At 37.9% G+C, this 24,709-nt stretch overlaps 1 long non-coding RNA gene across 1 annotated transcript; it reads right to left on the reverse strand.

The window, feature by feature from the left end:
• Positions 1–11,112: 11,112 nt before the first annotated feature.
• Positions 11,113–13,292, reverse strand: LOC135207313 (uncharacterized). Its single transcript, XR_010312951.1, has 2 exons — positions 13,078–13,292; positions 11,113–12,132 (listed from the first exon to the last, which is right to left on the reverse strand). It is a non-coding gene; the product is annotated as an uncharacterized LOC135207313 (long non-coding RNA).
• Between the last annotated feature and the right edge of the window lie 11,417 nt (positions 13,293–24,709).

A 24,709-nucleotide genomic window follows, 5' to 3' on the forward strand; every position in this document is an offset into this window, starting at 1 on the left:
TTTGCTTCAGAGGTATTCCATTTCGAGTCTTGAGAGAGGGACCACTGTAAGACCCTGTAAGAACTGGCAAGTTCTTACAGCCTACACATGCTAGTGCGTCACCTGTCCTGGTGTAAACATCTGAGCCTACAATTGTAAACACATTTCCGTCCACACATCATCAAAAGTGGATAAAATGTCATAATAAATCATGTACTTTGGGCATCCTACGTATGAGTTGATCATTGCAGAGCTGTTGTCAGGTTGGCATTAGGTTACCATCAGTTGAATATTTAAGGTTTAAGTTGAAGAGGTTTTTTTTACTTTAGTGTAGGTTTTATAAAATGTTGTTACAAAAAGTTTACTTCAGAAAGATTAACACAGTAGTTAGTGCCTACAGTGCAATGTATGAGAGCACTCAAGGTTCTTTTGCAGCGTGTCCTCGACCCCTAGCTACCACCCCTTTTCGTTCCCTTACTGTACCTCATTTCATATTATCTTTCTTCCATCTTACTTTCCACCCTCTCCTAACGATCTAAAGAAACTTAAAAAGAAATTTAGCTCGGACATTACAAGTAAACGTAATATTGTCTCAGACATCATTAGATTTCGGATAATGCTAGCTTTTTGTGGGGGTAGTAACCTGGTCCTTGGAACTTAGCCACTTCAGTAAGTGTGGAGTGGAATCAGACCCAATTTCCAGCATAATATGAATTCACATCATGTAGTAATAAGCTTTGTTACTTGGTGCTTTCTTTGTTTTTTTAGTATCCTATTGACATTACTTACAAACTGGTGTTTGTATGCATTTTTTATCAGACAAAATTCAATTTCGTGAAAAACCCTATTCAAATCAAAACTAACTAATACAACGTTCATGTATTGTGCATATATTTCTCAGGGTGCAGAAATCCTAAAAAGGCTAAGGTACCTCAGGTATATATAGAGAAATTACTGGTCTCTGCTGGAACAAGGTCAGCTTGATCTCGACTGACTGCCACTTTTATTCCAGATTCACACAAGTATTTGGGATGAGCCACATTGACCTCCTATTTGGTCAAGTGGTTAAGAATAACTCAACCTGACATACCAAGTGCACCCTCGAATCCTGCCATGGGTATCAGTATTTCTTCATTATGATCTTAGGCTTTGTAGTGAAAAGCATGTACTAGAAAAAGAGTGAATAAATCAAGAAGTACTTTAGATATATTACATAGACTTAAGAAATTCGACTTCAAAGTTTGACAGAAGTAGCAAATATAGCATTTATGGAGATGATGCTCTTTAGCCTTCAGTTTTTAAAATTTGCCAGTATAAAACAGCATATGTATTACTATCTATTTAATGGGTGCGTAACTCTGTTTAACAAATGTTATGTACATAGACATTTTACAGCAATAACTCTAATAATGATAATAACTTATATGCTACTTTATAGTGTCAGTCTTCCAACCACCGCTATTAATTTTCATATCGAAAAACAAAGCTAAAGCGAGTAGGGGAGACCGGGGCTAGTTGGCACACTTTTTACAATTTTGGTTATTGCGAATATAAAACAAACTTTTTGCAAAATTCTTACCACCATTGAAAAATATTAACATTCGTCTTTATCATAGAGCAAAATAATTGTTGTTTGCTTTCAACATAAGAAAACAATAAGCTTTAGAAAAAAATAACTTTTCGTGCCACTTGCCCCACGGGGTAAGTTGGAACACATTATGGGGTAAGTTGGCACATTGATAATTAAAAGAAAATTACTACATCGCATTTAAATCAAACAGCAAAAATACCCTCTGAATTTCCAAAATACAAAATATAAGGCATTAGTATTACTTCAGATCATCATCTAGTTGTAATTGTGGCAGGTGTGAAATAATCCTCGTCATAGTCTCATGCTCCCACATGCTACATGCCCTGCACTGGACACACTTCACCTGGCTTACCAAACACAGGCTCTCTCAGCTGAGCTTTCTTCTGGATCAACAAGAGCAGTTCTTAAACTCTGTATCACGCTGATGACTGATCTGAAGCCCATGTGTCTTTTCAGACATCTCTCAATCTGTTACATAACTACCTGTAAAATCAAAATCTTGAAATAGTCTGTAATTCAAAGTTAAAATTCCATCAATCCTAAACCAATTGAAAACATCAGAATAAGTGACAGCTATAGGTAAAGCCGAGGAAACTTTACCAGGAATGTCACAGATGGGCATTACCAGTCATCCACGAAATCACATGCCCTGTTAACGACATTTCTTCAGATGTCTATAAACACTAAAATCCAGGGGCTGCAACTTGTGAGAACAATGTGGAGAAATGATAGGACACTAATCTCATTTATCCTTCCAAAAATCCAGAAAAAAAACGAAATTATATAATAAAAAATAGGCTTACTATTGTTATCAAATACAACGTGTGCCAACTTGCCCCATTTATTTTGAGCCAACTAACCCATCCCTACCATTTGGTACAAAAACGATTACCAGTCCACACCAAGAAGCCTTGAATTAATCATTTTAATGCTATCGAATCTTTAAACCATAAGGAAAACTATGCTATCATTGAAAACTAATCTTTATGAATGTATAGATGCTATAGCAAATAACAGAAAGATTAAAATATTTTACTTACTACCATCAAAATAAAAAAATGTCTAATAAAATTCGAGCGCCCACGTTCTATCTCTATAGAATTTTGCTGGTAATTGAGGAACCACGTGGCAATTACACAGTATATGTATTAGAGTCATCCTATTGGTAAACTTTAAAGCCATGTTGAGTATGCCAACTTACCCCTGTAGCCAACTAGCCCGGGCTTCCCCTACTATAATTGAAGTCAGTTGCTTGCTTGACAAAATAATAATATGACTGAATTATTATGGGCCTACAGATGACTGTTATTTATATGAAACAAACAAATAATTTTTGTGTTAGATCAGCCATCGTCAACCGGGGTTCCGTGGAACCTTAGGGTTCCGTGAACGATCGCAAGGTGTTCCGTAAGAATTCATGTTTTATCTAATTATTTGTTATTTATAAGTATATATTTTTCGTTAAACAGGGCGAGAGAAATCGTAGTCCTATAATTTATTTTATCGTAACATATCGTGCGAGATTTTTTCCCTCTGTTTTACTAAAGGTAATTAATACAGATGCTTACATATATATATATATATATATATATATATATATATATATATATATATATATATATATATATAAATATGTGTGTGTGTGTGTGTGTGTGTCTGTGTGTGTGTGTGTGGGAGTATTGGGGTTCCTTGGATGAGGAATATTGTCTCAGGGGTTTCCTCAAAGTGTCAAAGGTTGGGAAACACTGTGTTAGATAAATACAAAGGATATAGAAAGGATAAAAATATTTATTAAATATATCACGATAAGTATAATACGGGTCAATAGCAGCCCACTATACTAATCTAGACATTCATAATCAGGGCTTGCCCTTCCCCCTGCCCACCTTTTAGGGTGTGTCTGTCAGGGTGAAACCACCCACTAAAATGTCTGTCATTACCATCACAGCATTCTAGGATATGAAGTGCTATTGTAGTACAAATTTTACTTGGTATCTCCAATGTTGGATGCAGTTCCTGGCTCCCCCTATCCCTCCCCACTCATTGTGGGGTGTCTGTCAGGGGGTAACCACCCACTATGTCTGGTATTACCATCACAGCATTCTAGGATGTGCAAGTGCTATTGTAGTACAAATTTTACTTGGTGTCTCCGATGTTGGATGGAGATCCTGTCTCCCCCCTCCCCCTTCCCCTTCCACCCCCTTCCCCCCCCCACTCGTTGTGGGTTGTCTCTCAGGGGGTAACTACCCACTAAAATGTCTGGTATTACCACCACAGTACTCTAGGATGTGCAGAACTATTGTAGTACAAGCTTTTACTTGGTATCTCCATGTTAGATGCAGATCCTGTCTCCCCCTCCCCTCCCCACTCGTTGTGGGGTGTCTGTCAGGGGTAACCACCCACTAAAATGTCTGTCATTACCATCACAGCATTCTAGGATGTGCAGTGCAATTGTAGTACAAATTTTACTTGTATCTCCAATGTTGGATGCGGATCCTGCCTCCCCCTCCCCACTCGTTGTGGGGCGTCTGTCAGGGGGTAACCACCCACTAAAACGTCTGTCATTACCACCACAGTATTCTAGGATGTGCAGTGCTATTGCAGTGTAAATTTTACTTCGGTAATCTCCTAAGTTGGATCTAGATCCAATTAACCCCCCCTTTTCAGTGCGTCTGTCAGGGGGAAACCAAACCCTCCAAAATGTCTGTCACTGGTCATTCTATAATCAGTAGAGTCTGCAGATATATTATATATTAGTTTCATCTGGTATCTCATATATGGATCTAGACCCAAAACCTAACGAGCAATTAGTGGTGCTTGTTAAGTAAGCCACCCATATATTTTCGGCAGACGGTCAGTTTCACAGTTTACAAGTCTACTCCAAAATACCAGTAGGGGTTACAGTCGGTATCTCGTTCGTTTGTATCTCAATGGTCCGGGCTGCCGGTCTATTAAGGGTCCACTGCAGAGAGAGTATGCCCCTTTATGCCTATGCTCTCTGCTGTGGGGATTCAACTGAACATTGGGACCTTTAACTCCTTTATTCTTCCTCCTCGAAATTTTCCCCCTTCCCTTCTTCTTTTGTTGACGACCTTGGCATGGTTTTGGGCTATTGAATTGACTGCTCTTTTAACTTGATGGAGGGTAGAGTTGAATGGCATCCCACTCCACCCATGAAACTAGAGTACCTGATGTGGTTGAGCAAGGGGAAATTTTTATGTCAAGCCATGCCCACAGTGCTGGGTCCGATCTTGACGGACTGACGACCCTTAAGGTACTGTGGGTGTGGCATATACCTAGGTGATGATCCCAGGGCAATTATCACTGTGTAACAGTACTGCTCCTCCCCCAGTTGGGCCTCCCTGGTGAGAGGGACCTTATCCTGGACAAAATTTGCACACTTGTATATGGCAAATAACAAATATCCTCACGTAATCCGGCACGGATTTGGACCATTCTAAAGAAAGTTCGAGTCACAAAGACCAGGTTGGTAGTAAAACATTGATACCATATACTAAACCCAGGAAACCAAAATACCGTTATGACCCAACCTTGACTCACTTTGACTCCCTCTTTGGGAGTGGAAGTTGGTCAAGGTTTCTAGGAAGCTGAACAAAATATTTCATCTTTGAAATTAGAAAATTGTTTACTAAATAGACATCCAACGGCAGAAATGCCGTTCAGAAAAATAAAAAAGAGAAGACTTGGCTTATAAAAGCCACAACAAAAAGCCAATATGAAGACTATTTGTCTTTAAAAATTATATAATAAAGCATAATAATATGAACAGCATTCAGGGTACCATTGTACTTCCTGACAATAACAACGAACCAATCAATAAGAAAATGCTTTTAGACTCTCAAAAAGAGATACCCCAAGGTTGAGGATTGTGAGGTGTATGATGTGACAAGTAAAAAGGCAACAAACAAGTACTAAAAATTGCAAAAATAAAATTTGAGGGTTCAGATCTACCTCAAGAAATAAAACTTTTAGGCCAAAATAGAGAGTTGAGACCCTATATTCCAAAGCCTGCAGTGTCAAAATTGCAGTATGTATTGACACACAAAGAGAAACTGTAAGAATGAACTGGTGTGCACTTACTGTGGATCTACAGAACACACCGCACAAGGAAAGTGTGGCGAACTTAAGTGTGTAAACTGTGAGCAGAATAATTATGCAAGATCCAAAGAATGCATTTATTACATATACAACACGGAATTAAAAATGTTAAAGAAAGAACATGCATGTCTGTAACAGAGGCTAAATTAGAATTGAAAGTGAGAGGAATTCAAGATCCTGCTAAGATACGTACGTATTCTTCTATAACAGGAACCAGTAATGAGACAAAAAAAAAACATACAGATAGAAGTAACAAGATGCAGCAAAGTAGGCCTCAAGAAGAAATCAGTAATATACAGGAAAAACTAAGATAGTAAAGAATCAGGAAACAGGTGTAAATGAATGGATAATATTCTATCAAATTCATTTGAAGTATTAACACAAATGGAAGCACAAGAAGATACTACCACAGAGGTGGAAGGAGGAAGTTGTGATGTACCGGAAATTAAAGAAAAAAAAAGACCTTTAGAGAGAACACCACCCAAAACAAAGAAACCCACTATAATTAGAGAAACATCGGTCAAACCAAAAACAAAAGATATGTAGAAAGAACAAAAACAAAGTAAGAACATACCATTATCTCCTACAATAATAAGACCTATAGATGCAGAGATCCAAAACACCAAAGAAGTGGAGGAGAACCATACCATGAATGATGGTGACTATATTGTTGATAGAAATTGATGTATTAAAGCCTCTATACAACAAAATATCTGCAAAATTTAAAAAGGAAGTTATTCAAGGAAGAATAATATCATGGAGGAAATATGTATCAGATCTTTCAAATAATACTCCCATACAAAAAATATGGGAAAAATCCAGAAAATAAATGGTACCCATGTGAAACCACCCAGACATGCCATATTAGAAGACAGAAAAAGAATACTTGATCCAAAAGACATAAGTAATATAATAGGAGAAAACTTAGCAAATGTAAGTAGTGATAAAAATTTAGATGACCACTTCCGCACAAAGAAAAGTAATATAGAACTAATAACAATAAATTTCGAAACAATAGAAAACATATATTGTAATAGAAAATTTAAAATGGAAGAGTTGGAATATGCTCTCATGAACAATGATAAATCTGCTCCTGGAGGTGACAATATTTGTTTTGAGATGATATTCCACTTAGCACCTCTGGCAAAGTCATACTTACTACAATTTTATAATCCCTTATGGCTTAGAAATTTATTTCCTGATGAATGGCGTAAAGCAATAATCGTTCCTATCCCCAAACCTGAAAAAGATCCAAGTAATGCAAATAACTACAGACCAATTTCTCTAACTAGTTGCTTATGCAAATTACTAGAGAAAATAGTAAATGCTCTATTAACATAGCACATTCCAGAAAATAAAATTTTGACTCCCACTCAGTTCGGGTTAAAGTGAAACAGATCTACGTCAGATTCTCTCTCTAACCTCGAAGGCCACATGCTTAGAGGATTTGAGCAAAAACAAATAACTGTAGCAGTCTTTTTTGACATTGAAAAGGCTTATGATACTACATGGAGGTACCCTATATTAAAAACTTTACAAAATAACAACGTCTGTGGATATTTACCTAGGTTCATACAAATCTTAACAAATCGTAGTTTTCAAGTGAGAATATTGATGACATATTGTCCAGAACATTTCCACTTGAAAATGGCGTTCCACAGGGAAGTGTCCTTAGTGGCACACTTTTTACCTTAGCAATTAATGATATAAATAAAAATCTACCTACTGGAATTAAAAGCAACCTATACATGGATGATTTTGCCACATAGTAAAATTACCTCCGCCTTGGACAATGAATAAAATGAAAACTTGCACAAAATTGAAATATTTATAAAAAAAATACTCATACGCCAGCACACCATAGACAACATACAATAGAGCATATGAGCCGAAAAGGTCCACATTATGTAATGTACACAGATGGATCTAAATCAGAACATGGAGTGGGATATGCCGCAGTGTCCCAATACGAATCATATCAATTCTCTCTAGCTAATACAGCTTCAATATTCACAGCGGAGCTGTGCGCAATTGCCTCGGCCATAAAAATAATTAAGAAACATCAATCAATAATTATGCGATTTTTAGTGTCTTAAGAAGTTCCATAGAAGCCATCCAGAGTTATAACCCAAAAAATAATATTGTACAACAAATTAAATTATTACTTCATAAATTAGATATTATTGGGAAAAATGTAGAAATATGTTGGATCCCTGCCCATGTAGGGATCATAGGAAATGAAGAGGCTGACAAAGCAGCCAAAGAAACAAGTCAAATGACAAGATTAAGTATAAATCTCCCTATGAGTGATTATGTAACATACATAAAGATGGTTATTATAAGGAAATGGCAACATATTTGGAATGAAGAATCAGAAAATAATAAATTAAAACAAATAAAACCTGTTGTTGGAAAGTGGAGTTCATCATATCAGAGAGAGAGACATGCACAAGTAGTTCTGACATGTCTCTTTATAGGCCATACCCAGCTAACACATGGACACTTAATGAGCAGCCCACGTGGCTCAGCTCCGAGTGCGCTGAGTGCAAGGTGGTTATAACTCTCAGACATGTGTTATGCGAATGCCCAAAGTACAACCAGGAATGACTGTCAACATTTGGAAACAGATCTATGAAAGAAATCTTGTCAGAATCCTCTGCATTTTCAGTCATGCCTAGTTTTAGGTTCTTGAAGAAGTGTAATTTAGTTGATAAAACATAAACCTAAGTAAAGTGTGAAAATACGAAAATTATTAAGACTATTTCATGAATTCTAAAACCAAAACTTTTAAATGTTACGTAACTTATAGTGTGCATGTGTTCCAGTGTGAGTGTGTGCCTTTGTGCAGTTTTTAATTTTCACTCATTTGTCATCACACCAAATAAACAATTCGGTTCCAGAGCTTTGCCTGTGGCCTAGACATGATTTTTTTTATTTTAATCTAATCCTTCGTGCCAGTCCTATGAGAGCTGAAAGTCAGCTCAGTGGTCTTGTTAAACTACCTTAATAATAGTGTTAAAAAATATCCACAATTATATATTAAAAATATATTTCTATATAAAAATATAAAACAAAGACTTTCGAACACCTGAACGGTGTTCCTCATTAGTGCAACGTTAAAATGTAAGGAAGAGGATAGTGTCCCCTCGAAGAGCATCTAAAAAGGTGGGCAGGGCGAGAAAATAAAACCCCATCATCAAAGTGCTGGTTCGTGTGCTAGGTAATCTCAAACTCAACAGGCAGTTGCGCCAACCGCCTCGATCTCCGAACCTGTGAAGTTGCTCCTGCTTGCACTGCACAGGTGCCATAGTCGGGAACATATACAGGGACGTCGGCTATCTGGAGAGAGAAGGGAAGAGGAAGCAGAGCATCAGGGTTCACATGGTCAACGTCAGTTTTAAAATTAAAGTCTCTTAAGTATTGCCTGGCAATGAAATTGTTTATGAAAGAGTCTTCATTAGTAAACAACTTATTATCCTCAAAAGATATTCCCATGTTTATAGCGGCGCCTTCAACTAGTCTTCTCACGTGAGAATCGTCGCTTTTGAAAAATAATTTGTGCACCATCCCAATTGACTCTGTGTTCTAAATTAAAACTATGAGCCACCAAAGCGCTGCCCTGTGCATGAAGATCATAGGCCCTTCTGTGTTCCCTTAATCTGACCTCTAATCCCCTACCACTTTCCCCGAAGAAACAAACACCGCAATCCTGACATGGAACCTTGTAAACACGTCCCTGTGGATGTTCCCGACTATGGCACCTATGCAGTGCAAGCAGGAGCAACTTCACAGGTTCGGAGATCGAGGAGTTTGGCGCAACTGCCTGTTGAGTTTGGGATTACCTAGCACACGAACCAGCACTTCGATGATCTGTTATTTTCTCGCCCCGCCCACCTTTTTAGATGCTCTTCGGGGGGACACTATCCTCTTCCTTACATTTTAATGTTACACTGTTCAGGTGTTCGAAAGTCTTTGTTTTATATTTTTATATAGAAATATATTTTTAATATATAATTGTGGATATTTTTTAACAATTTGATTTCACGAAACTGTGAATTTTTTAACAATAATAATAGCGTTAGACAAGTCAGTGAAAAGTCGCCATTCCATAACATCATACTTTACACCAAGTAATTCAATCAGGTCAGCAACATTGTTACAGTAGCCCAGTGAAGATGCTTCATCAAACATGAAGAAGTTTCTAAATTCTCTTGCGCGGTCCCAATAATGATGGAATGTTGTTCCTGGTGCCAGTAGACGTTTCTCTCGAAGACGAGAACCCAGTAGCTGGGCAGACTCCTTGGAAAGGTTCAGATCTCGTCTCAGGTCATTGAGTTTGGCTTGGGTCAAAGGCACCGGTTGGTCATCCTCTTCTGGCCTGTATGCACCACACTCGGCTGTATCAGTCATGTCACAAGATCCGGATTCAGAACTCCATGGTGACATTTGGCTCAGGAACAGAGAGATCAGAGCCATGGGGGACTGGCGTTATGGCAGAAGGAACATCAGGGTATTGAACATGGTGTTTGTTCTTGCGATTGATGCCTTGTAGATTTGTCATGCAAAAGTAGCAGTCTGTAACGTGATCTTTCCCTTCCCTCCACACCATTGGGACACCAAATGGCATACTCTTCCTTTTCTTGTTCCTCCAATCCCTTAAGTTCTCTTCACATGCTTCGCAGAAGATATAGAGAGCGAATGGCTTATCCTGGTTCCCTAGTTTTGACTCCAAATTAAGCTTGATGTGCCTTCCTCAAAAATCCGTGATTTTTGCTTGATCGTCTGGAAGAAACACATGTCCGCAGATGTAACAGAACCTATTAGGATGGTTCTTACACTTCTGATCCATTTTTATACATATCTAGACATGAAAAGAGAACTAAAGATAATTATTAAGGTTACCCATGACCCGGTTTTGCAAAGACAAGGCACAATAAACGCTTGGATAATTGCAATATTTTGGAAAAATATGCTGGGATAAAAATAGACTATCTTAGAAACCAGACCTAACCCAGGAAAGTGAACTGTATTTTTTAATTCAGCAGCAAAAAGGGTCCTAAATCAGTTGGAAATCCCTTGACCTTTGTAAAAAAAGTTTCGAAATGCAGGCCAGTGATCTACATGAAAAACTACAAGGCACAAGCCCTTCTCCCTTAACGAGGCAACGGTTGCTCGATAGGCAGAGTTCCGGACTGCGTCATATTCCCTAATATGGACTAAGACTTTCCCCCCCACTGATATTCTTTGCCTCCTTGAAGCTTTACTACCCTTTTCTTCATAGCGCTTGAGAACTTAGGTTTTTTTATTTTTCCCTTCTGTTCGCTAATGCTACTGCATGTTCCAGATAACCTCGCTAACAACAAAAATTATAATGCTAAAATATTGTTAAAAAGTTGTAAAGACCAGGGAGTAAGACAGGTAACTGGTTACTGATAATTTATTACAGGTAAAATCAGGCTATAAAGGAGGCTGCGGATGGATATGTAGTAACCTACCTGAACAGAGAGAAACTGGGTCTAGGCCAGAAGGATTTGTGTTTTCTCGGAGACATACATTTAAAGATAATAAGATATACAAATAATGAAATTACATGAGTTATACATCGGCGGAAAGGCCTTGGAACGCTCTGTAGAATGGTTAAAGGAACAACATGGCTTGATAATGAAATACAATAAAAATATAGAAAAAGCGTTGTCCTTACAAATACTCCCCCCAAGACAATGATTATGGAATAATGATTGGATGAAAAATATCTTGGAGGCAGAAGGCGACCCCATGTCATTGTGACACTTGTTGTGGGGCGTTACCGAATGTAGAGTCCTTCGGCATTGCTGGCTGACAGGATGCCTCCCCTGGAGGTTGCCTGGGGGGTTCTACTGTCGACTGAGGGCGACCAACACTGCGGAGGGAGCTGCATTGCGTGTGGTGGCGGCGTGGGATGGGCCGTGGGGACAACCACAAGTGCGGCAAGGGCGTCGGCAGGTCGAGGAAGTACACAGGTAGCAGCGTCAGCAGGCAGAGGAGGCCCACGGGTGCGGCAGCAGTGTTGGTGGGCCGAGGAGGACTACAGGCGGTGTCGGAAAGGTGAGCAGGTCCACAGGTGTGGCAGCGATGCCGGGCAGGCCGAGTGAGCCCCAGGAGTGACGGCAGCGTCGGGGAACTGAGGAGGCCCGCAGGTTCGGCGGGTCGAGAAGGTATCTGGCGTCCCCCGGTTGAGGCAAAGGAGGCCACGACGTCGAATGGATGTTTCTGGACCGCCGCCTGATTTTGTGTTGGCTGACCAGCACTCAGCTACCCGTCCTCGAAAGACGGCAAAACGCGCTTGGAAGCTGTGCCATGATGGGTCCGTAAATGGCGTCGGTATCGTCCTTGGAATGTAGCTTTCAGAGACCTAAACTGTGGTGCCGTATTGAGTCCCCTAAACGTTCTCTGAAGGTGAGCTCCTGTAATTAGTCCGTTAAAAGCTGGGCCTAAACAGTTGTTCGCTAATGCTACTGCGTGTTCCAGATAACCTCGCTAACAACAAAAATTACAATGCTAAAATATTGTTATAAAGTTGTGAGGGCCAGGGAGTAAGACAGGTAGCTGGGTACTGATAATTGAGGCGCCCATCGCTAAAAACCCACACTCACCACATTTTAAAAAATAGAGAAAAAAGGCCTTTAAATTTGTTAATTTAAAAAGGCCATAGCTCTTTTATTTTTCAAGATATTTTCTTCAGGTTTGAATTTTTGGAATGTTTAGGACCCCAAAAATATGATGTTATATATGAAAAAAAAAATTAGACTGCACAATTTGATTCATTGATTGTAAAATTGATGAGCAAAATTAATGCTGAAGTTTACAAAAGTACAGATTATATATTGCAAAATTGAACCATATTCTCATCATCAAAATATACACTCACTTACACCATTCAAAAGAGGGAAAGAAGGGGATTCCAGATGTACGATAAAATGCATTTCTCAAATTTGTGGCGAGTGTGGGTTTTAGCACTGGACACCTCAATTTATTACACGTAAAAGCAGGCTATAAAGGAGGGTGCGGACAGATATGTATATCCTACCTGAACAGAAACTGGGTCTGGACCAGAAGGATTTGTGTTTTCTCGGAGACATACATTTAAAGAATAATAAGATATAAAAAGAATGAAATTACATGGGTTATACATTGGCAGAAAGACCGAGAAACGTTCTGTAGAATGGGTAAAAGAACAACACGGCTTGATAATGAAACAATAAAAATCTAGAAAAAGCATTATCCTTACAAAGTGACTATATTTTGATGTCATTTGTCAGCGTAAGCGTTGTAGAGAGAAAAATCATATGTTTGCTCAAGTAACTAGCTGTCTCTTAAGAAATTGTAAATTAGATGAAACCAATACTTACGGTCATTGTCCCATAAGGGTAAAAGAGGAAAACCAGCCATGTGGCAGTCAGGAGAGTCTTCATGTTTCCTCCTGGCAGTGAACTTCTGTCACGAAGAAGACTTGTTTCTTTCAGTAAAACTCAGTCAGTGGTCAATGCCTCCCTTGTGCTTCAGTATTTATTTGGTGTGAGTGGAGCCCTCTGGTGACGGTATGTATTACGCAACATGAGACGTGGAACCTTGAAGCTGAATAGTAATGTGTGTGTGTGTGGTACGAGATTCGGAGAACCAGTCATAAATACATAATTTGAATTCATTGATAGTCCTACTTAATGTTCTGAGCATTACATCTGTTGCACTATTTCGTCGATGTTGAAAAAGGCTCATTTGCATTTCAAAACCCAAATGATAAGTGAAGCCAAATATTTATGAAATTTTACCCTGATATTCAACTCCGTAATGATTCAAGTGGTCTAACGTACTGAGATATATCATAGTATGACCACACGATCATTATTATATATGTGGTATAGATGTACATATATATATATATATCTATATATATTTTCTATAATATATAGAATGTATATGGATATATACATGCTCTTACGAATACACACACACAAACTATTAATTATTATTGCTCAGAATGTAACAGAGGCACAACTGAGCTTTTGGGAATGCATATGACTTTTCCTTTCATCAGGGTCACTTATCTATCGAATGACAAAATACGAAGAGAAATAGCAAATCGATACTGATTGATCATACCAGAAAGTATTAAATCAACTATGATTGAGAACACTTCGAAATCCATAATAATATAAAGTAAAGAAAGGAACATAAAAAGCTAAGTTAACTGCAAATCAAAACAGGCAAAAGAGCAATAGCAAAGTAATAAGAGATTCCGTACTAAGCAGAAATCGTAAATGAAATCACTGAACAGATAAATAAAGAAGAATGAACATGAATTTTTTTCTCTTTTTCTTTTTTGTCCGGACATTTGGAAATCATAGTATTTTATGTAACGGTGAAAGGATATGGCAAGAAGTCTAATGGCACTATTTTTCTTTTGCTTAAAGGTAAGCCTGTGCGATGGCTGACACTCCTATGAGAATCGATGCATACCTTAAATAGGCGCTTGGTACGTCCCACCTAAGTCCCAAAATTACACTTAGAACAATTAAACTTTTAAACTATGCAGGCACGCATCAACTCACAGGCGAGAGTCTTACAGCGAAACATCTTTCGATTGTGAGATAATTGATTATTAAAAGTAAATCTGAAGTCAACATATGGATACAGGAGGCTCAAGAGTGGCAATAATTTACTTTTGATCTCAACAGAATTATTAGTGATTTAATGATTTGATTGAACATGCTCAAGGGATAGCAATTGTTCTTAAAATAAAAATACGTCTCTAAAAATCTAACTTCCAGGTGAAAAGTATTCCATTTGGAGCTAATGGAGAAGGCTCGATGCAAATAGTGCCATAAGACTTCATACCATATCCTGCCACCATCACATACTGCGATTTTCAAATACTCGGGCAAACAAAAAACATCCATTCGCTCCCCTTTTCAGAGTCCCTCCATATTAAACTACAATCACCAACACTCAATAGCCAAAACACCTCTGTTCCACTGTTCATTGCATAGTTTGGTTGTTTTTCCATTTTTCTTTTTCCTGCACCAGTTCGCCCTCTTTCATTCGCTGTCTTCTAGTTCTAACTCGCTGCTGTTTTCAAGACTTATAGCAGCCAGGCCAGTTATGCAGCAAAAGTTCATATTTGGATTATCATCTAAAACATTTTTTTTTTTTAAACCTTGTCCCGCTTTACTCCACTGTTTCCTTTAGATCTCAAAATACACCATATTTGCCCTCTCTTCCCGGTGCGGCTTTCTTAGGGGATTTATTTTACCTTTTCTATTGTGTGTCCACTATACTCAAGGTTCTAGCTTTATAATTTTGGGTCTTTAAAAGTTTTGTTTATTTTTTATTTTTTTGTAACCAACCTCTATTGCTCATGAAATAATTGTTACTCAAAGTGTCGTTCCATTTTTGATATCTTACTTTATTTGAATAGCTTCAGTAATGTATTATTTCGTGACTTTTATGTATATTTGTAGTTGTCAGATCGAGATAAGCCCTTTTCTGCAATACGTTTAACTAAAATGTAGATTATTGTACTGAAATACCCAAGTTCTTAAAATAAAGTTTCATGACTTCCAAAGCCATGTTTCAAGTAGGATTTCCTTTTTATATGTGAAGTACATTTTTGAATAACGGAAGTGTGCCTACTAGTTTGATGAGCCTACATTCATCACCACATTATTCTACGTCAAACATGTATGGCTATTTGATATGCAGCAGTAGGTACTACGAGCGTTATGACCATAATTGTGGGCATGAATTAGATAAAAACGTCTTGACTGTTTCAGCGATGGTTGTCAGGTTCATATTTGCCTGTTGAAGAAAAACTGAGTTCGGAACAAACTTCCCACCATCAGGTATCTTGCCCCATCTTTGGCAACTCCAGTGTCCACTCACAGTTCAACCAATGTATTGATTGCAATAGCTAACAACAATGTCTCTCTGCTACATCTCTGTCAGATATCAGTAATAGGCATCATTTAATAAGTATATTAATTTTTTTACAAATGATGCAGCTGTACCCTAAATCTTTTGTAAATTGAGAAGCAATGTAATGCAGCTGAATTATTATCATATACATTCGAAATTGACGGTAACACTAATCCTACGAAATATCTGGATCAACCACTGTCATGAAATTTTAGCCTGTTCCATCTCAAAAAGAACTTCAAATTTATACATATGATGAACATCGGTTTGACCGTTTACATACTGTTGACATACTGTATTAAATAGGTCAAGTAATTGCTGACAGAAAAATACAACAACATAGCAGATAATCTTCATGAGACCAATATTTATTGACAAAAGCATTTTTCAGTAACAAGCATATTGAAGCTCTGGTATTGTAGCACTTGATCAGAAAGGTGTGATTCATAATGTTTTAAATAAAACATCCTTTGAATTTTCATGTAAATGTATTCACTTTTCATATTAAGATAAAACGTATCCCCTCTAAAATTTGGAGTAGTACAGTCCTATTCTGAAGGGTCCATGGAAAACCACATTTTAATGCTAGAAAGAAACTGTACTTATAAAGTTGACTAAACTGCAATTTATTACTATGACTAATAGTATATGGTTACAGTAAGAAAAAAGGTAGTAATATCAGAGGGGGTCAAGACCCACATCCCAAAACGACATCAATATCATAAGAGAGGTTGAGGGGACGAGTTCTAATCTTATAGGTGTTGCACTGTCTTGAAGCTTGGACCTATACTCTGTTTTTTTCCATCTGTCCATCCGCCTGTGGTGTTTTTGTATGGTAACACTGCGTCCCGGGCTTTAGATAGTTACATTCAGCTTACATTCAACAATAATAACAACATCCTATTTCGAATGTTAACGGTGTAATTCGCATACAGTAAATTATTAAAACACTTTTCAGTTGCAAATGTACACCCAGATATCCTTTTATTTACCTAAAACTTATACATAGCGTAACTATTTAAAGCCCGGGACGCAGTGTTACCATACAAAAACACCACAGGCGGATGGACAGATGGAAAAAAACAGAGTATAGTTACCCTCATTCGGCATACATGTATGGAGGCCACTTGCGTGAAAGACTGGCCCTTGGCTGGACGACAACAAGTCTCATCATTGAGTTCATTCCCCATTGCCCTTTAATATTATGTACACATTAAATAAAATGAGTACACTTAACACTTCATATTATAGTGTTATTCAAAACCAGATTGTATTTTGAAATGGTTTATTTGTCATTTAAGATGCATGTTCATGTTATATCTTTTTGAAAAGAAAGAAAATGAAAAAGTTGAACTGTTACTTGATTCAACCTACTATGAGATTCAGGGACTCTGTAACACGGTTTTTTCGCAATAACTTTTTATCTATGCATTTCATAAATATAACGCTTATTCAGAATACGTATTATATCTACAAATAAATTTTGACTGTATTCTGCATTACGTAGGTTGAATAAATTTGGTACTTATAATGTAAAAGTGACCTTTTTTGAAGACGGGCCAACTTACTCAGAGAAAAGGTTTCGAACGCACTCGTTACGTAACTTATGACAGCATTTCTTCCCTCTTTCTCGATGGATGATTGGGTATACGTAACGAAGGCTAAACCTCTGGCAACAATGACATACAAATTTAAATACAAGCAAAGCAGTACACCTTTATGAACTCTGGAACCTCTCCACTGATAATTGTCATAATGAACAAACTAACAAGATATGTTAATAAATACAAAAACACTTCGATTATTAGTCCAACTCCCAAAATAGGTTTCCTAAGAAATTACAGTCTACTTTATAGGTCACAATCAGATTGACAAGATGTAGGGAATAGTTGGTAATTTTCAAAAACATAGTAGACAAGCTTGATTTGATAACTGCTATATCCAATGTCAAGCAATTTTTATTTATTGGCTATCTACCTATTTACTGAAAAAAAAATAGCCGGTACCTATATAACACTGAAGGCTACCATGGGTATTGTTGGATTAGAAAATTTAACTTCTGGCTATAAAAACTAATTTCTCGAGTAGTTGTAAGAAGTGCTAAATGATCCTCAAGGATCCCAGCAGTTGGCCTAAACTTTTAATTCATGTATATTACTGCTATACTATTGCGGCACTACTGCTACAGTAGTATTACTACGCTAGCACTGATACCCCACCGACATCTATGTATCGTTCCGCCATTCATAAGGTCTTTGGGTTTCAGAGCCGATGGAGTTTCTGTCTGGTGGATGGGAGGGGCAACATTTCGTCAAAGGCGTTTACCTTGCTTACGTAATGAATGTTTTTCGACTCTTGGCTCGTAATCATTGGCCATGGCGTCGGCTAGATCATTTTTACTCTATAAAAATTAAAACTTTCGGGTTTAGGTTATTGATAATGCTGACAAAATTTGTGTGTGGTTGTAAAATATACATATGTCAACTTTCAGCTACATCCGATGCTTTGACAAGGAGCAAAGTCCAAAAAACCGTGTTACAGAGACCCTGAATCTCATAGTAGGTCGCTTTATATGCAATCAAAGAGTTTGTAATCAATTCTTATGATGATGAGTATCTGTGGTTGGCAAAGCAGAGAAAAATAAATTTCTGCAGTTGAATACTTTTAAAACATAAACTATTAATAATCAGCTCGTTGTGATATAATGAGAAATAGCTGAAGTGTCAGTGCTCCATAATATTCACGGGGATCATGGTCAAATTTTGAATTCACAATAATTTAGTGATTGTTGAACAATAGTCTACAAACAAATTATTATTCATTTATTAACTTTTATACTTTTATCAATTTTTAGGACTATCAAATGATATTGCATCTGAGATTGGAATCATTCTTGTTAACCCTGTGAGAGTCTGAGGGCACGGGAATGGTAGCAAATGCCCCAAGAGAGCAGAGAACCACTAACTGTTGCCGACTGAAGAATATTATGAAGTTTGGCTCCTTGTAGTTCAGTGATCGTAGTCGAAGACGTTATAGCAGAAACTCCGTTGTAGTAATATTCCCATTTTAATTTATATTTGTATTATTAGTTGTTGGTAGGCATGGGTTTTTCCAATAATAGTTATAGTAGGCTTCACAGGAGAATTTTTTTTTTTTGGGGGGGGCCCAGTTATAGTAGTTAATGGTATTACAGTTGATGTTGGGTCATTAATTTCATGTTGTCAAATAAGTAACTTTTTTCCATAAATTTTATGAGTCATTATATAATTTCTTCTTTGTTCAGCGATAGCAGTTGAAAGGATTGCAGTTATTATTCAATATTTTTTATGTTGAGCACGTTATCCTTTCTTCCATAAAATATGTAGGTATTGTAAAAGCTCTTTTGATTCAGTAATAGTAGTTTAAAGCAATGAGGTTGTAAATGGATCATTGTTGATGTTGGCAGTAAAGTACTTTTTTCCATAAAAGTTGTAGGCAAAGTTGTGACAGTATCAGTTGATTCAACAATAGTAGTTGAAGGGACTGAAGTTGTAACTCGTTCATTCGTTGGTGTTGGCAAGAAAACCCTTTTTTCCATAAACATTATAGGCAGCGTTGTGAAAGTGTCCATTGATTCAGCAGTAGGAGTTGATGGCACTGAAGTTTTAACTGGATCTTTGGTTGATGGCAGTAAAAGCCTTTTTGCATAAAAGTTGTAGGCAACGTTGTGAAAGTGTCCATTGAGTCAGCAATAGTAGTTGACTGCACTGAATTTGTAACTGGATCAATTGTTGATGTTGGCAGTAAACCCCTTTTTTCAATAAAAGTTGTAGGCAAAGTTATGAAAGCATCTGTTGATTCAGCACTAGTAGTTTAAAGCACTGAAGTTTTAATTAACTGGATATTGGGTGTCCTTTTTTCCATAAAAGTTGTATACAACATTGTGGAAGTGTCTGTTAATTCAGTAATAGTAGTTGAAGGCACTGAAGTTGTAACTGGATCATTGGATGATGTTGGCAGTAATGTCCTTTTTTCCATAAAGGTTGTAGGCAACATTGTGAAACCGTCCTTTGATTCGGCAATACCAGTTGAAGACTCATTACGTTGCTGAAGCTTCCGTTGCTTTACTATTAGTACCGTAGTTGAAGGCACTGAATTGGTTACTGGGTCATTGGTTGATGTTAGTGAAGTTGTTCTAGTTTCTGCAATTGATGCATGTATCAGTGTAGAACCTTCTGTTATTTGGTTGAAAGTTGTTGAAGGCATTTCAGTTAATGATGGATCATTAGTCAGTGTTGGCAGAAAAGTCCTTCTTTCCATGAGAGTTGTTGGTATCATTGTGAAAGATTTTATTGATACAGTAATAGTTAATTGTTATTGGATCATTAGTTGTTTTTGGCAGAAAAGCTGTTGCTGATGCTGCTGTTGCTGTTTGTTCTAATAATATCATAATAGAAGTAGTTGATGGCCTATTTGTAGAAGTTACAACCGCGGTAGTTTCAGTGGACGAGCCATCCGCCATACTTATGTAAACACACTTAAATGCAATTCTCATTTTCTTTGCATCACTTTTAAAAATAACGGATACCTCACTCGTTCTTTATATGTATTCTTTTGGCCCATTACGTCCACAGTAGGTTATCAAATTATCAGAATTTTTAATCGTCATAAAGTCCTGTAAACACTGCCCAGGCAATTTCTTCTGTGCAAAAAGAAATCTCGACAAGTTATCTTTATAGGATAGCCAGTGTACAATTTTTAAACATAGTTTTGGTAATTTGGATATTTCCGTGGATAATGAGGGCTAGTGAATTCACCATAAACTTCGGTAAAATCTCCACAAACCTGTAATGCAAAAATTTTTAATTTAGTCTGGTCCGTGGTTACCACGTTAGTTGGCTTGCATCTCTTTTCATATCTTCCTGCGAGCACATTCATTCATGAGCATTGCTGATTATAGGGTTAAAGAACTGCATTCTTTAAATATACAAACTGATAAGAGGGGAAACGACATACTACATATATCTTATTAAAATGATTGCTGTTGGTTAGAATTTGGATCAGCAGGAAATCATAGGTGTTAACAGCAATATTTTTTATGTATTTATTGCCTTAGAATGAGGAATTTGACTTAAATCAATGAAACCAAATTTTTACCGGGAGTGTTTCATGCTTCATAAAAAATTGCATTATATCAAATGAATTATTATGGAACTGAGGTGTAATGGTGGACAGTCTTAGGTTGTGGTTTTAGTACACAGTCGAAGATATTCAGAGTTAAATATTTATATGCATAGTATGTGCCAGAGTTTATTTACTTTGCCTAAAATGCTTACTTTTTCACAAATCTCTGTGTTGTTTATCGGTCGAGCCTGTACGTGCAATAGAGGTAGTCAGTGAACACGGTTCATTTTACCTTATAAGCTTAACAGACAACAACACTGCTGCCATTTTAACTTACAACAAAAAACTCCATTTGTAAAATGATAAGGGGTAACAAAATTGCAAGTGTTCCTGGAAATCCATGCAAGCAAGAGAAGCTGCTTGGGACTAAAATCTAAAAAATTAACCTCTCTTCATCATTCTCCTCTGCTACAGACTCTCGGCATACTATTTGCCAAACAATGTTTGACTTTTTCACTGAGTTCGATTTATTTCTTTAAACTATAATGACCTTACTGGCCAATTTTATGCTGAAAGTAGTTGATTTCACATTTGCACAGTTTTTTATACTCACAGCAGAAGCCACTGCTATGCAGAAGGAAAAAATAGTTCATCTTGTCAGTGCCATGATGTACATTTTGTGGTTGTTTGATTGTTAGTTTGTTCACTGTTGTGTTGCCGTGGTGGCCCAGTGGCAAGGTTCTCTCCTACCAGTCGGGAGGACTGGGGTCAATCCCCGCCGCTCGCTGGTGGCTTGGGAATGGCGCCATTGCATAAACCCAGCGGCCCGCCAACCTAGCAGTCTTAAAAGTCGATGGTGAGTAGGAGAATAGGTATCAGCACTCTGGCTGGGTGGTTAAACAGTGGGCCTAGTGACACACTGGCTACATGTTTCAGGCACTGGGATCTGTACCCCACTGGCTGTCGGCCAAAGTAGCAAGAAATCAGCACCTGCCCTATGAGCTTTGCAGAGGCCCTGGAGGACTTTAACTGCAAAAATCACTGGGGTATTTGTATGCTTTGGAAGGTCATCATTAGAACAAAAATCACAGAGTGAATTGTTTTATTATGCCACAGGGCAGGCCAGGGTGTATGATGTTTACTTTGTGAAAATCTAGCAATGGACTGGCTGTACTTAAAAATGCTTCTTTGGAAGTGACAAGCTGACTAGGGACGGTTCGCCACTAGTTATCAGAAAAATGAATAGAATACATACCTTAATAGAAACCTCTATAATTACATTCAGAAAGATTGAAGGTAAATGTAATCTGTCCACTTACAAATATAATTCTATAAGGTAATCAGAAGAACAAAATTTATAAGTTCTCACTGGCTCCATGGCACTGAATCACTACTGGAATTGGAACTTGTGTACAATGTCAAAGAACAAGATTGCCACCAGATTGCAAGCAAAAAACAAAAAATACTAATTCTAGTGGTTAAACATGGTGCATAGATACAAGGATCAAACTCTTAAGAATACTAGTACAAAACACAACATGGGGTGGAGCACTGTCAGCAAGGTTTGCTCCCACTGATTCCCAGCAATAGTATCCACGACCCTGTGGTAGGGGTGGAAGAATGGTACCACCATAGGTCTAAAAGGCGACTAAAAGGACAGCTGCTGCCTGCAGTCTTACTTTTGAATACGAGGCTAGGCCCACCGCCAATAACTTTGGAAACTGCTGCTGTGCAGGTGGACTTTTTAGTCAAAGGCGAGGCCCACCGCCAATAACTGTGGTTGATAACAGCACGTGCATGCAATCGTAAAAAACCCTTTGCCAAACAATATACCATGCCTGATGTTGTAAGGAATATAGTATGGAGAGAAGAGGTTTGTTGGGTGATAATGCCTTTAATTTAAGTCAGTGAAAGGCAGTGGAGAAGGCGCATCAAGAAGCCGACCCCTTAATGTAGAGATAATGGTGGGCAAGAAGAGTCTCAGGAATAGTATCCCAAGAATGGCACTGGCAGTAAATATTGAGTGGCATTGTTTAAGTACAGAAGATGGCACACAACAGGAGGGAAGTCTGCACGAATCTGCAAAGAAAGTAACGTTGTAACACAAATACTAACAGCGGTAAACTTACATAAAATGATCAATGCAAAAGAGAAGCTATGAAAAATACGAGATATATCAAATGCTTCAAGTGGGATGAGGGGTTGGATGTTGAGACAGAGTCCGACTTCCAGATGGAGTAGTAGTAGAGGAAGTTAGCTGCAGGTTACCACCAAGACTTAGGTATACTGGAGCAGCTTGATGGGTTGTCAGACTTGAGCGTGACACCTCTTCGTTAGAGCATAATGCAGCATGTACTAGCTAGGGGGAAATGCAATTTGATGGGCCATGTCCTTTCTGACATCTGTCAAAACTGTGGTGATCTCCTTCAGTTCTTTCATTTCTGCCGCTAATCTTTGCAGGTACCTGGAGAGGTCATTGAATGATGGTAGAGAAGAGTAAGGAAATAAAGGATACAATGAGGTGCTAAATTGGATTGAAAGAGTTTGGTTGGTAGGCTGAGATGCAGGTGTGAGGGGGCAGAGATGCCAGTGCAGAACACTGCGACAAATAAGAAGAGGGTGTAAGGGGTCAGGTTAGATGAACCACACATGAGAGGGAATGAAATCTAATGAACTAAGGGGATGATCCCTTTCATTGACTCGTGAAATTAGTCTAGGGACTACATAATGGCAGAAGGGGCCAGTAGCCCCTTAAGTGTTCTGTTTCTCTTCAAATCTTAGGTCGTTATCAGCTTAAGGCCGGACATCTGTATTGTGACGACAGTTTCTGACATGGCTTTAAAAAGACATTTTCATGTTTTCGTCTTCGAGATGTTATTAAGGAAGCAATAGAACAAAAGCCAAGTAAAAAATATCACATGGATCTCAAAAGCATCACAAAAACAAAGTTTTGCTTTACTCTAAGTTTTACATGAAGCAATTACTTTATTTCTTTCAATTTCCTTTATGTTTTCGAGTTCTCCCTCATGTTTCAAAATTTTCCCTCATGATTTGAATAAGAAAAAAGAAAAAAAAGTGTCAGAAGGGCGCTTGTAGCAATTAGTAAGATCATTTTGAAAAGCAGTAATGTAACTGTAGCAGTTATAGAAAGGTCATTAATTATCTCGATGCCCACCGGGGTTTGAAACGATTCCTTAGTAGCTTGGCAAAGATCAGTACCAGATGTATTTTATTGGAAACTGGCCTTTTAGGTGTGGTTGGATCATATGGAAGAACTTTTTGTGGTCGACCAGCATCATTTACCTGGTAATCCTAAACCTGATCTAAGAGTAAGAATTAAAGTGGTATAAGTTTAAATAGAAATGGATGTATTGTGAGATCTGCAAGAACATAATATGCAAAGTATGCCCTCTGATGAAGAGGGCAGAAAGTTTTGAAAGGTTAAGAATTCTGTCTTGTTACACAAAAAGCCATTCCAGAGGGGTCTATTTGTCTCCAGCATTTGCCAGAATAGTATTGTTCTTTGCATAATGGTAATAATAGTAATAATAATAATTGTCTTTTAATCATTGCATCCATACTGACATCAGGCACTCTCTTCTTTCCCATCATTATACCTACATTAGGGGGTTGGTTGCCTGATGTGCCTTCTCGACTGCCTTCTGTCAAGGGCATCATCCCCCTCCAAACGTCTTCTCTCCATATCATCCTCAACACATGCCCATACCGTCTCAATTGTGACTCTCTTATCACTTCTGTATTCTTTACTAAGCCTGTTCTCCTTCGTATTTCCTCATTTCCCAATCTCTCAAGCAGCGATATTCCCATAATCCACCTCAGCATTCTCATCTTTGTTCTCTCAAGCTTTACTTCCTCTTTTCATCTTAGAGCCCATGTTTCTGATCCATACATTAACAGTGGTCTTATCACTAAGCTATACATCTTGACTTTAGCTTGATTGGCATT

Source organism: Macrobrachium nipponense, chromosome 32, assembly GCF_015104395.2.
Source record: "Macrobrachium nipponense isolate FS-2020 chromosome 32, ASM1510439v2, whole genome shotgun sequence".
Classification (NCBI taxonomy): Eukaryota; Metazoa; Arthropoda; class Malacostraca; order Decapoda; family Palaemonidae; genus Macrobrachium; species Macrobrachium nipponense.